Genomic DNA, 16,036 nt, shown 5'->3' with positions numbered 1-16,036 from the left:
CAAATTACGCACCAATACTTCCAAGGATTCAGACATAAACTTGTAGGAATCTAAAAATTTATTTTGCCTACTGAAAGTGTCAAAAATCTCTCTGACGTATTTGCGATGCAGGAAATTTCTTTTTTACATTTACCGAGCGATTTCAGAATAAAATGCAAATCAAAACCGGAGAAATTATGAAAATAACATGATATGTACTCCGGAGTACAAGCTGTTAAATTACAAGAAACATGTGCCGCACACAAGTAATTACCGGTTTCATGCGCGTGGTGACGACATTTAATATCGCTGTCTAAAAACGGTTCAGCACAAAGCCCGCAGTTTACTGAATTTTGAAATTCGCGCTCTTGACTTTCGGATAAAGCTTGCATCGGAATTTCTCGTTTCATATCCTCATACAAAATGTCGCCGAGATCTGTAATTTCCTGAAGAAATTTCTCCATGATTTTTTCGTCTAAACTACTTGATCTATGGAGTACAGGTCCGTAGGCGATTTCCCCGTTAACATCTATAACAACGAAACAATACCCACAGGGAATATGACTCGCCGTTTTCTTTGTATAACTACGAGTAACTTCATCAGAATCGGAATCATCATCATATAGGTAAGAAATCACCTTACTTTACTTTCGGCGATGCAATTTCAGCGACCCCCACTCCACCTCCCTCTCTTATGAGCACACACCAATAAAATAACTAACTAACCTTTGATTTGCTGTGTCCTCCTTCCTCCTCCTTTGTCCTCTTCCTCCTCCTTTGTTCTCCTTCTCTTCTGTTATCCTCATCCTCCCCTCCAAGGACATAAATCCTCCCCTCCGAGGACAAAAACTGTCCTCCGAGGACAAAAATTGTGCTCCGTTCTCCTTCTTTGTCCTCCTCCTCCTCCTTTGTCCTCCTCCTCCACTCGTTTAGCAGGAAAGAAAAAATGAGAGAGGAATGCGGAGAAGGAGGGAGAACATTTGTGTAATTACACTCAATGTTATGACAAGCTACAATGGTCATACATTTCCTAGAATACAAAATCTAAAATTTCTTTCGGATGTTTGGAAAAACTTGGACACACCCCATTCACACAGACAGAAGTGGAGCAGTATAATAACATCACAATGCTGGAAATTAAAGGGAAAGTAAAAGTAGGACAGTGCAAAAGATTAGAAGATTTACCAGAAGGTACAGAGTTGGTCATTATTGCAATAAAAGAAGTGTACAATAGAAACAAGATACGGTATATTTTACAGTTTGAGAGCCTAGAAGAATTGTATATGTCTAGGAAGAATTTGTGAGCTCTAACATTGATTTGAATTATAAAATTAGAATTTAGCTAGATGTTCTAAAGCATAACCCCAGTAGACATAAGGAAAGAGTTGTATTTTGTATTTAAGTTAAGGTATTGTAAATAGTCGAAAATGTGAGTGCAGAGAAGGTTGTAATCCAATGTGACATCATCCAGGCTAAGAGCAGTGATGGGTAGAGCCAAGGTCACATGATAGGGGGAGGAGGAGTGGGGGTCGCTGAAATTGCATCACTGAAAGTAAAGTAATGTGTTTTCTTACCTATATGATGACTTGCAACTGAGTAATGTCCCACAGATAAGAGAATATTTTACTATGGGACGACATCAAAATATTGACACTGCATATTTAATTCAGAGTTATGGAGCTACACAGAAACATTTCACTAGAGATAATGCAAATATGATAATAATTTTTAAGATGGATTTATTGAGTCTGAAATTAATTCACAGAGATCATGTTGGAGGAGATATGTCTTATAAAGATTTCAGTAAACTTTGTCATACAGTTTGGAATCGTAAACCGCATAATTTTCTTACAATTTTAAAAGAATGTAATATAAAGGAAGGAGAATATCGGGATTCACTGGACACGATTCTTACCATTCAGTAGAGATTAATTCTTTGTACAGTCATGTTGTCTAAAACACATAGGAGGAAGAGGAAGAGGAGAGGAAATAGCATAGTAAATAACAAGAAGGAGAGTTTAATAGAAAAGATTAAGAAATTGAGAAAGGTGATCAGTGACAAGCATAAAAGCCTGATTAATTTTGAAAAACGAACTGAGGAATTCAATAGGAAAACTCTTTCGCCATTAATAGAACCTATAATGAATTGGGAAAAACCAAATCCAGTTTGCACTCTAATCATGATTTTACACCTAAAAAGGAAGAAGTAAAAGAGGAACAAGAGAGTATGGAATTGATGATAATGAGGAGGAGGATGAAAAGAGTGATGAAACAAGTTAAAACACAAGAAAAGCTACGAAAATAAATTTTGAATCTTCATTTTTCACAAAATAAGGATAAGATGAAGAGTCGGACACATAATATATCATGAAACTTCGTTGAAAAACATCAATATCTGAAACTAGAGTTATCAAATTGTGTTACCTCTGACTCGTATGGTGAAGGCACACTTCAAATTAATATAATAAATTCAGTGAGAAAACAACGAAATCCTGATTTTCATCATGAGCATGGTTATATCAAGAAAACTGTAATATTTTTTAAGAGTATTGAAAAGTGAAAATCTATATACAGCGCATGTCAAAACAATAGACAAAATTGATTGTTTCGAGTGCCATACTGTATTATTCTGTTTACTATGGTGAAGGGAGTCAGCCGCGTTGGCTGTTTCCCCTTCCACAGCGTCAACTTGAATCGCAAATACATAACAATATACATCAATGGATTCGCAATGAATGTGGCTACCATAATTATTCGTCACATTGTTCTTTAAAACTACTTGCTTCGAAGTTAATTGGAGAAAACAAAAAAATCAAATCGAAAAACCCCTAAATTTTTACATTATATTATTTTATTAAGGAAACTGTTCGATTTATTGAGGAAATGAATTCGACTATTATTGTAGTCCTTAATTGAACGAATCGAATGGCATATGATAGATTTTTTTTTGATTAATGATTACAGAGATAATTGATTTCCAGTTTGCTGTTTACTATGGCTAAGAGAGTCAGCCGCGCCGTTCCGCGTCGACTGTTTCCCCTTCCACGGCGTCAAATCGAATCGCAAATACATAACAATATACATCAATGGATTTGCAATGAGAGTGGCTACATTAATTATTAGGCTCATTTTTCTTTAAAACTACTTGCTTCGAAGTTAATCGAAGAAAACAAAAAAATCAAATCGAAAAACCCCTAAATTTTTACATATATATTATTTTATCAAGAAAACTGTTAATTTTATTGAAAAAATGAATGAAACTAATATTGTAATCCATAATGTAACGAATCGAATGGCATATAATATAGCTGTTTCCGATCAATGGGTACAGAGATAATTGATTTTCCGTGATTACCTGCATTTTTCAACTTTGAGGGGTGCTAGGGGGGAAAGCTCCAAGAAGATTTCTTGGGACTTTTGGGAGAATGACCCTCTGGGAGGGTCTATCGATGGTAGAAGATTCAGCTTTTATTTAATTTTCGGATCGAAAAAACCTTTATTGACTGGGCTATTATTTTCAAGTTCAAGTACGTATATGGAGTATTATATAAAATCTGACCGCAAGTAATATACACTTATTATTAACATTTATAATATTCTCCATCAGAAGTTAAGTAATTCTTATTGTCCCAGTGAAATAAGTTTCCTTAAAGTTTCTATTCCCTTCATATCTATTCTTCGATGAATATCACAAGGAATCATATTAATAAAAATCTAGTGCTTGATTTGATGTAATTCTTTCGATGTGGTGTAAGCTTTTGAGAAATAATTTGTAATTGTTAAAATGAATCGAGTCTAATTAATCACAGTTTATAAAGTTCTAATTTGAATGGGTAGATATAGTTAACATAAAAGCGCAGAGTGACTGGGTGGAAACGTCAAATTTTTTATTGTTTAACATACACACACATGATTTACATACATATAAAAACAAAATGATACACAATTTTTTTAGAACAATAATGCTCAAGGTAAAAACCTGTGAGGGGAGAAAAATCTAAATTTTCACATGAAAACGTCACTCGAGAATAATTATATCACTCGGCCTCACAACAGAGAGTCTTAGAGTCCTTGACTTAGAATAGTTAATCTCACAGTTGTACAGTCAGTGTGAGTGAGATTTTCTGCACACATCATGCGTGAATACGCCGGATGGATCGACTCGTATAATTTGAGAATGGTGATAATGATGAGGAAACATGATTCTGTTAAAAGGAATAGTCTCCAACTCCATTATGTTCTTAGGGATTTACTTGTGATCATGTTTCTATAATTTTATCAATTCGGAGATCAGCCTTCAAAAATTTAGGTCAACTTATACATTTCAACTCACGTTGCTACACGTTTCAACTTAGCAAAAGGACAGAGGGAATTAGTATTATTATTCTCTAGAGCCCTGGAAATATCTCTGTTATTGTTCTTGGTACCTTATACAAAAGGGACTCCATAATACAAAAACAAATCAGTCCTTGCCGGACAAAGCTAGAGGAAGAAGAAGAAGAAGAAGAAGAAGATGACAGGAGGAGAAGAAGAACAAGCGAGTAGAAGAAGAAGAAGATGACAGGAGGAGAAGAAGAACAAGCGAGTAGAAGAAGAAGATAATAGAAAAAGGAGACAGAAGAATAAGGAAGAAGAGGAAGAAGATGAACAATAATAAGAAGAAAAAATATAGATAGGAGAAGATTATAACCGTTGAGTACACTATTTTATCTATAACCACTCTTTTGACGAATTGAAAACTTATAAATTACTGGTGGTACTCCCATACAGTAACAGTCAGGGGTGTATTCAAATACCGTTGGATAACATCTTTCCAATATTGTTCCATTCATCTAGAAGTATATAATCTGTTCTTTCTTACATTGATATCACTTATGTATAAGTTATTGCAGAATCAAAATTATTTTAAATTGACTGAACAATTAAAAGTCACATTGAAATAGTTATTTTGGAGTTTGGTAGAAATAATACATTTACATGGAACTCAATTTATTCATTGAAGGCAATCTACATAATTCTAATAGGTTCTGATAACACATAATGATAAAATAGGTGTTCAATGAATTAATGAAGCCTAACAACTTGAAATATATTTCAAATTATTTAAGATTAAATTGATTCTACCTCGGTGCAAGTCAGCTTTACATTTGTACATGTATCATTGTATTGAATTATTAAATATTTGATGATTTTGGTAAAACGACATTTTAATCCTGGACTAGTAGTTCTATGAACAGTAGACCTCGCGCAGTTATAAAACACAGCCTCGTCTCATACTGTCCATAAGAGTAAATCCTGTTTGTATGCTGTGTCGGCAAGATGTTGGTGTGAAAACAGCTAATGGCTGTTGGGGTTAGTGTATCAAAAATATGCTAACATCAAAATCTAATCTCCTCCAACTTACTGGCAACAGGTCAGACCGAGGTGAAAGCAGATAAAGATCGAGAGAAAATACTATCTTTTCTTTCCGTTATTAATTGCATGCGTCATTGCATGCAATGAATAGTCAACACGACAGCTCATTTTTTACTAAGTTACATTGATATATTAATTGAATGCGTTATTGCATGCAATTAAAAATCCACTCAACAGCTGAATTATTATGGATGATTCTATTCTGATTTTTACTGTAATATTGGCGTTCGAAGGAGACTTTACCTATTGTATTAACCTTAAAATGCAAAATTTTCAAAAAACCTTGTATATACGTCGAGGCACAATTTAAAAAGAAATATACCTGTCAAATTTCATGGTAATCTATTGCTGCGTTTCGCCTTAATTGCGGAAGATATAAACATAAAGAGAAATGCAAAGCCGTCGACTTGAATCTTAGAACTCATTTCGCTCGGTCAATAAATCGAAATTTTAAGAAACCACAAATATCCTGGATGAAAAGGGGAATCAATTGTTATGTATAGATTTGAATCTGAATGTCTAGGATCCACTAAACAGTCTACTAAATTCATCATTTTTTCTCCACAGGAGAAACGTTTAAAGCTGGCATCAAATGATGTCACCACATTATTAACATATGTAAATTATATATTTATATATATATGTATGTCACGTGGATTGAAGGAGCGTTGTTTGTGACGTTGTTTGTAGATTGAAGGAAGATTCTATTTTACTATTTAAATAAATCATAATGTAATTTACTTATCCACTTCGAGATTTACATAGTGATAGTAGGAAATGAAATGTATAGCAAACACTTCAGTTGCTATGTAGGCCTACTGTATTGTATTCTGTAGTGTCTTATTTTTTACTAAAGTGATGAAGTATCAGAAAATACTATCATTCAGCATTGTTATGTATTATTTTCAATGTCATTTTTTTCTCTTTCTTTTCAATAATTTAAAATTTGTTATTATTTTAAATAAGTAGATAACTTAACTATTGTTTGTCTTTAATCATATTATTTGTATTTATTTCTTCGTATTGTTATAATACTTGATAGAGAGTTGAGTGTAAGAGAGGGTCGACTGCGCCCTAACTTCGCTTTCTAAGAAAAATAAAGGTAGTCATTCTATTCTATTCATGTCACCATAATATATATGTATGTATTAAAAAACAGACGCTTTCAAAGAAAAATAAAGGCAGTCATTCTATTCTATTCATGTCACCATAATATATAATATGTATATATATATATATTAAAAAACAGATGACATCCAATTTATTAGAGCAAATGGAATGCCTTCATCTTCATGTATAGGCAACACACCACACCAACCTTGTTCCTGTGAGACTGACCTTGTCTCTCTGTGACACTACACTTGTTCGAATGGGACTCTACCCCTCTTCTTGTTCCACTGACACTACTTGTTCCAGTGAGACAGACCTTGTCTCTGTGAGACTCACCTTGTCTCTGTGAGACTCACCTTGTCTCTGTGGGAACTTGTTCCTGTGAGACTGCCATTTATAAAACTACTTGTTCCTATGAAACTTGTCTCTGTGACACTAATATCGTTCAAAAACACTACTTGTCTCTGTGAGAACTTGTCTCTGTGATACGGACCCTCCGAAATCTGGAGAAAGTTGTCAGAAGAATTGGAAAATATCTATCCAATAACACCATTCAGCCTACATGTTTTGTTATCTACAAATAGATATGGACTCCTGAACCTGTTGAGAAATTCACCAAATATTGAAGCAAGTGATCACCTTCACAATTCATCATCCACTTCATCTTCTGTTAAAAGTATTGTCTCATCTGGCAGTTCAAGTTTTAGTGAACCCATCGACACTGACTCAAGCTCATCGACTAAAAAAATAATTGAAAACTTCAAAATAACATTTTCAAGTAAGGAATGGAACAGGATTGCTCCAGAAGATGTTGTTTATCGGACATCGATATTAGGTGGAAAGAAGTTTGAGAGGCGATATACAATGCTTAGGAGAGGAGCATGGACGAACTTGGTTCATGAACATGTTGTTCTTCATACGAACTTGAAATGTTGTATGAGCTACAGTGGTGGAAAGGTAGCAAAATTGAAAAAGCCCTATGTTAAAGTCAATGGCAAGTGTTCTTTTTGTAATACAATTTTGGAAGGGATAATTCCCTCACCACCAGATCAAAATACTCGGGTGATAATGAGTTGTACATTGAAAAGAGATGTACAGATATGTTCTGGCAGAGCTAAGATACAGTTGAAAGGGAGTTTGAGGAAGACTATTGTGGATAAAATGACAATAGAGAAGAAGTCTCCAAGTTGTGTTCAAAAAGAATTAGCAACAAAAATGATTGATTCAGCAATCACCCCTTCTTTGGAAGTGTTGAGGAAGGCGAAGTCAAATGCCAACAGGGAAAAAAGATTCGACAGCGACCCGGTGATGGCTGTGGTTATGGCTAAATACGTTCCACCATACAGCAATTTCATTAAAGATGTATGCTATGATAAATTGAATGTTCATTTCTGGAGCGCTCCTCAGATACATGCAGAACGAAAATATTGTATGGAGAACGAGTGTTCCAGAATAAGTATAGATGCGACTGGCCAAGTTGTAAAGAACGTTATCAGGCCGAATGGGGAGAGATCTTCCCATATAATGCTATATGAAATCGTCATACATGACAAGCAAAAAAAATCTTTTTTTCCTGTAGGAAGCATGCTCTCTGAAAAACAAGACACAGAGACTATACGACATTGGCTGAATGCGTGGATGAGAGATGGTGCAATGATTCCAAAAGAAATTGTGACAGACATGTCCTTAGCTCTTACAAATGCTTGTATTCAGGCATTCACCAATATGAGATCGTTGGAGGAGTATCTCAATAAATGTGAGATCATATTAAAGGAAGAAACGATGGACTCTATTCCTCTACCTGCTTGTTTTATCAGGTATGATGTGGCTCATACAATGAAACTTTTCTCTATATTCAGTAGTTAAAAAGGGCAGCTGAGAAGAACAAGACATTTTTATTCAACGTCATTGGCTCTTGCTCTCCAATGTACGGATTTGAAGGACTTGAGACAAATTTTGAAGTGTATTTTAACAGTTTGCCTCTCGGAAACGGAAAGAGATGAAGTTGAAACAGGAGCCCCAACTCCATGTGAAGAGAGCAAGTCATACTTGCAACAAAGAATTGGTGGGATTGCTGATCACTTGTTACTAGAAGAGTGTACTGAAGAAGAGGAAACGGGAAGAGTAAAAGAAGAAAATGAAGTAGAAAAAGTTGAAGGAGAGAAATTTGAAAGTCAGGAGTGGAAGAAATCAAAGTATGGTGCTGGGTTTAGAGTTTGGGTGCAAACGATAGTGGTACATGTGGAAAAAAATAAAGAGGGATCTCGAGGGAATCAGCAATTTCTTCCGAAATTGGTTGTGAATATACTGAATGTCTCAAAAACATTACCTCTATGGACTGCAATAATGGTTCCACACTTTGGAATTGGAGAGGTAACCGCGAGCAGCACAGCTAGTGAAGGTAATTTCAACAATTTGAAAAACCGAATTTTTCAAAGAGGAAATTTACCAGCTCGATTGGATGATTTCCTCCTCACATACATACCAGCTCTATCCGGGCAAATGGAATTGAAGAGAAAGGGAGAGGATATTCCCTCACAAGAAATTGAGGAATCGAGAAAATATGATAAATGCTCTATTTGTAACGGTAAATGTGAAAATAACACCAAAGAGGATGATAATCTCATATGCTCTTCATGTTCAAACCTCAGTAACGAAGAGCAACATAGAAGATTGTCGCTCAAACATGTTGAGAATTGGCGAGGTTTAGCACTAGTTAAGACGAGAAAAAGAAAATCACATCTCGAACGAAACAGTGATTGGTCACATGTAGACCTGTGGACCAAAAAACCATACATACCAATCGGTGTTTTAAAAAATGGAAACTTATCAACTCTTTTACCTCTGAAAATTGATGGAAAGCTGTATGTATTAACAAACACGTGTGCCTTTGATGTTATTTTGCAAATACTTACATCCTCTTATTGCGACAGTACCCTTTTCAAAAATGTGGTAGAAGAAGCTGCTGATGAATGGCCATTGGGTGAGATGATCATTGAAATCGTAAAGAAAGGAATCAGCGCTGCTACATACAGAAAAAGGGCAAAAACCTTTCTCAAATGGAAAACATTACCGAAAGCCTAGGGATCTATACTATTCATGCTGAATGCAATGTGTCATCAGTAATGATTCCTCTAGTGCTGAGAGAGCTCCCAGCGGGTTACGAGAATCGTAAATGCACTTCGCCAACCTGTCCAAGGCCAGAAAGACACATTCCAATTATAAAGGTGGAACTGGGAATACCAAATAATGGAATCTGCGACTTACAAAAATTCATCGAGCATTATTTATTGAAGGTCCGAGCAACATGCTGTTTCGAAATGTTACCAGTAGGTAACTTTGAAACGAGTTTGAACAAAATAATGGATCCGGAAATTTCAAATCACCCGTTATGTAGTGGAAGCCGTGAAGTCGAAGTTAATCTCCTGAAAACCCATCTCGTTCTGGACATAACAGAAGACAATATAGAGAGATTATCTCAGTGTTCGTTTAGATTGAGAGATCTTCCCAAACAACTGCACCTTCAGAATGTAATTTATCATCTACGGGGTGTTGTTGGATTTCAGGGTATAGGATCTGAAGTGACGTCAATTGGTCACTACAAAGCGTACTGCTTTCGGCTCAACGAAAAATGGGAAGTCTTTGATGATTTGAAAGAGAAGTCCTCTGATACATCAGGACTTGAGAAGATTGATAGCTGCCATTTGATCATTTATACAATTTGAAAGAGTTAGGCTACAGCTTTAAGTGGGACTTACCTGAAATAAGCAACTTATTGTAAATATAGACTATGTTAGGCTGTCATGGACTACTAATGAATGATAATGTTTATACTCTTAGAATGAGAGGTTATTATAATCTTTTTTATAATATCATTATACTGTCAGATAACTTTATTCTTCATGGTCGAGCTCATATTTTTAAAATAGAGATTGTGTAAATATATAGATTAGTTTTTCATTTGAATATTAGATTATTATTAGAATATTAGATATTAGATTAATATTTTGAAAGTAATAAAACAATCAAACCTACACTGGAATGTTAATAATAATTTCAAAAATCAGTTCTGTATTAGTCCTATGTTTTTCAATTATGTAAATATTATTTCCTCAAATAAGCATTTGATAAACAGATGACGCAAAAGAGGATTGGACGCTAAAACTGACATGAATATTTAAACTAATTCAATCATGATTATAATTTTGTAGAATAAATTATTTTTAAGAGATTTAGAATTAGATTATTCAGGCTAGGAGAATTTATCATTTTTGAGAGCATTAGAATTAGGATATACCTTAATGAATGTGAATGCGAAAAAGGAGGGACTTGGCAGTGAACTTCCAAGTTCATACCGTTGGAGTGCTTAGGATGCTTCTCATCCTGGCGTGCAAGGTATCAGTAAGTAGAATTTGATTGGATTTGATGTATTATGAGAGGTATAATTTTTCTTCTATAATTCTATAACCATTATTGTTCATGTAAAATATGATAACCATGAATAAAACACAACCACTTACTTTAAATAACTCACTTTATTGTTTCTACGATTCATCATGCCAACATAACCTTTATCACCACACAGAGCGCGCGAAAACAACCACGTCTGCCAACCTCATAGCTACATACATTACAATTCCTCCCTTCAACTTTACAAAATATTTCAACAATAAGAGAACTATTACCAGTGACACTCAAAAATCGAAATCATAAACAATGCAAACACAAGTCAAATTACAATAACAAAATAGTTAGTTTTTATGAAAAAAATAATTACTAATTGATTTTTAATTATCTCTTACAAACTGAATCTTAAATTTAAATCTAACAATGAAAATACTATTACAAATTCAATCTTTCCACTGGCTTTCTCAACCTTACTGGATATCTATTCATTTCTGATTCTGAGGAGTTATCATTAGACACTTCACCCGACAGCTGAGGCTGTGACTTTCTGTTTTGTGGAATCCTGGAAGGTAATTCCCTGCCAGGGGATTGAATGGGGATTGGGATGTGATCAGTTGGCGATGCCTTATCCAGATTAATTATATCTCTCTGAACTCCCACTTCTAAGCTCACTTTCGGTGGTGTCAACAATAAATCACGTGTGAATGTTGTTTCTTTAGCTGAGTAATGCGCACTAACAATTTGATCCACATGCCGTTTCCAAATTACATCATTATTTAGTTTCACCAAATATGTTACTGGACCTAATTTGTCAACAATGTTTGCCTCAATCCATTTCCTTTGTCCCCTGTAGTCTCTAACAATCACAGGTTGCCCTACAATAAAATCCCTAGTCTTACCTCCCCGATAATTTTCCACTTGTTTGTCTTGTTTATCATAAACAACCCTTTGCAAATTTGGTTTAATTAAATCCAAACGTGACCTCAATGGTCTATTGAACATTAACATAGCAGGACTCTAATTTGTAGTAGCATGAATCGCATTTCGATATGCTAATAAAAATCTACACAAAGCCAATTCCACATTTTCATTTTCTAGAAGAGCACATTTTATTCGTTTTTTTGTTACTTTTACACTATTTTCGGCCTGTCCATTAGTCGCCGGTCTAAAAGGAGGTGAAAAGGTATGTCTAATACCATTAGCCTTGAGAAAATCATTAAATTCATTGGATGTAAAAGGTGGGCCATTATCTGAAATAAGGTACTGAGGGAGACCAAAACGAGCAAAAATAGGTCTCAATTTAGAAATGGTTTCTTTAGCAGCTGTAGAATTCACTTTCTCTACTTCTAACCACTTAGAATGTGCATCAATGATTATAAGATAAATTTGTGAATTGATTGGACCCAAGAAATCAAGATGAATTCTTTCCCACGGTTTCTTGGGAAATTCCCACACATGTAAAACACTCTTAGAAGGGAGTTGCCTTTGTTCTAAGCAAGCTCCACAACTATTAGCCAAACATTCTATATCAGCATCTATACCTGGCCACCAAAAATACGACCTTGCCATAGCTTTCATTTTTACGATGCCTAAATGTCCACAATGCAATTCTGACAGCAAGGCTTTGCGTAAACAGGAAGGAATAATAACCCTATGTCCCCACATCAGAATACCCTGCTCTATAACTAATTCATGTTGCTTTTGGAAAAATGGTCTCATATCTTCCATGTCTGAATTAAGCTTTCACTTTGGGACAAAGTTCGTGAGAAAAAGGCTACTGGTCGAGAATTTTGTGTTAATGTTGCACCAATTGCAAAATCTGATGCATCTGTCTCAATTATGAATGGTACATTTTCATCAACAAAGAGCAGTACCGCGGAAGCAATTTCATTTTTCAACATTCCAAAGTTTCCATCTGATCTTGAGATAGAGGGAATTTCTGTATGTGGACAAGGGGGTGAATCTTTTGAGAAAAGTTTTTAATCCATCGGGAGTAATGAGCCAGTAATCCCATGAGTCGTTTCATTTCTTTAGCATTTCTTGGGGGTGGAAAGTTCATGAGTGGTGCAAGGCGTTCTGGGTCAGGTTTAATTTCTCCATGTTTTATCTCATACCCAAGGAACTTCAATGATTTTTTTGAAAATTTACATTTTTCTTCATTTATAGTCAAGCCATACAATTCAATACTTGTTGAAATTTCTTAAGATTTCTGTCATGTTCTTCTTGATCTGAACCGCAAATGACAACATCATCCAAATAGGCAAAGCAGTCGTTCAAATTCTCTCTTTCTATAAGTCCGTTTATTGTACGTTGGAAGGCAGCTACTCCATTGGTTACTCCGAATGGTATTCGTTTGAACTGATAAAGTTTTCGGCCTACTTCAAAGGCAGTGTAATGTCGTTCATTCTCAAGAATCGGTATTTGATGGTAAGCTGACTTGAAATCTACAGTACTAAAAATGTTGTACTTGGCAATTGTGTTTACAAGATCTTCGATCAATGGGAGAGGGTATGCGTCTAAATTTGTGAATTTATTAATAGTCTGTGAATAGTCTATGACCATTCGTTTCTTCTGTCCATTGGTTACAATGAAAGGCTGGGCACGCCAACTGGACTGGCTTTCCTCAATTATTCCTTCTGTAAGGAGGCGATTGACCTCATTCTTCATGAATTCATAGTCATCTTGTGGGTGTCTTCTGGATCGGGTAGTTATTGGGTGGCAATCGGGAGTCAAGTCATTGAAAAGGGAACATGGTTTATCATGGCCTCCACCAAGAGGCAATCTTTCAAGGGTGGTGTGGTTGTAGAATTATTATCTATTACAAGAGGCTGTTATTACCATTGAATGCTAAACTTATTGTAGAGTGATTCATCAAAAAATCGTGACCAAGTATCACATTGCAACAGCATTCTTTTAATACCAAGAGTTTAATATTGTTGTATTCATTTCCTTTGTACACAATATTGCTATAAACACATGCTTTTGTAGCGGTGTTATGTTGAACAGATGCAAATCTTATAAAACAAGAATCTGATGCAGTTTTAAATTTATTTGTTTTTGCAAATTTTTCATCAATAAAACTGGCAACACTTCCGGTATCAATAAGAGCTGGTGTATTTATTCCATTCACCGAAACAATAATTGTAGCTTTAGAAAGATTACTGGCTATACCAGCTGCAGTAATAGTTGACGTAGTTAGTTTTTCTTTGAGCGTTTTACTTTTACACACATGGGAAAAGTGTCCAATTCGGGAACATTTATGACAAGTCTTTCCATTGCAGGACATTCTTGAGAATTTGAGTGTTTTTTATATCCGCAACGTTGGCATTGAACGGATTTCTCTACAATTGCCTGTCGATTTTGGGTTACAGCATTAACATCTGAGAAAGATTCACTCAAGCTTATGTTTTTATTTTCTTCAACAGAGTTTGTATAACAAGTACTTTTAAAGGAGTCGGCATATGTTTTTGCGGATTCAAGAACACGTGCTTGGGAAACGGTTTCTTGTAGACTCAAATCTCCTTGTTGAAAAAGTTTCTCTTTAATTTCAATAGAACATAACCCTGAAACAAGAGCATCTCTAATATGCTCGTTTTTGTTTTCTTCGGCTGACACTCTAGTGAAGTTACATGATAAGCTTAATCTTTTTAGTTCAGAATAGTAGTGATCAATGGACTCACCTATTTGTTGTTTTGCATTAGCAAGGCAGTATCGTGCATAAATTTCGTTCTTCGGTTTAACGAACATATCTTCCAACATGGATATAGTTTCTTCATATGAAGTATAGCTTTCCACAATTTCGTATAAAGCAGGTGATAAGAAGTTTACCAATATTTTCATTTTGTCTTTGGTTGTCGTTCCTTCTAAGAATTTTCGAACGTCTTTTTCCAATGTTTCCACTCTCTCTCTGCCGTAGGCGAATCTGGGTCGATAGATAATCCTTTGGCTTGAGAAACTTGTCAATATGTGATTCCATCTTATCTTCTTCGTAGTTACGGTTTTCAATCGTTTTTGTCTTTTTCTTTGTCGGCATTTTTATTTGATTAAATTGAAATAAGTAAACTCTTCATTTGTAGAGCTTTAATCAAAAAATTGAACATGACTTTCTACTAGTAACGGATCAACAACATTTGATATTTATGAATGAATCAATGACAACGAAAACATATGGTTTATCATATCACCATTATTGTTCACAATCTATTTTTACTTTACTTTTTTGTAAATACTTTTTTACAATATTATTAATTCCAGTTATTTTGTTATTGGATGCTATTCCTATGTATTCAAATAGGCTGATATCCAATTCATATGACGTCTTTTGTAAATGTGTTGCATCATGCAAGAACATGTATGATTGGAATTTCCCTTTTTAGAAAATCATCCACCGTATTGCCCATGAGTTGACCATTTACTCATTAATTAAAGTAAGGCAAAGTAGAATGTATCTAGCCAGTTGGCTAATAATTTTTTGTGCGAATTCAGATGAACCTTTCACAATAATCCACTTATTTTTAGATGCGCTAAAATGAAACTTTTGGAAACTAAAAGTACACTTTTGAAAAGGCTTTATTGAACATCATAAATTACAACATGCATTAGTTACCGTTACAGCAACCGAAGAATGCAGATATGGGGAGTCAATGATCAGATGCTTTTTAAATCATGATATCAATATTATCATATTAGAAAAAGAAGCCTGATTTAAAAAGTGTGAGCCACAAATGGCGATCATGTGCTCTCCTAAAATTTAAAAATTGTAGATATATGTTATTTGTTGCAACACGTGCTCTGAACATATTGTATTTAAGAATATGAATGCTCGAAGAGCTAGAATAATAAAAAGAACCGTTTCTCGAAACTATTGAGAATGCATTTGAATAGCTTACCTAGCCAGATGACTGGGGTTATTATTCTTTTCAAAGTAGTTTGAGACAAAATCATTCTGTCATAGAGAATTGCTAACAATATATGATAACAGTAACGTCAGTCACAGACACGTTTACAATAGAAACCACATGGCCCACTGTGCTTTGTGTCAACCTTGTATATATCTATAGCATAAGTTGATGGCAGGTGAATGAAAATTGTGAATAGCGATATAGATATATAGTTAGGAGAGAAG

The sequence above is a fragment of the Nilaparvata lugens genome, chromosome Y (assembly GCF_014356525.2).
Source record: "Nilaparvata lugens isolate BPH chromosome Y, ASM1435652v1, whole genome shotgun sequence".
NCBI lineage: Eukaryota > Metazoa > Arthropoda > Insecta > Hemiptera > Delphacidae > Nilaparvata > Nilaparvata lugens.
Note: the sequence above shows the minus strand (reverse complement) of the source record.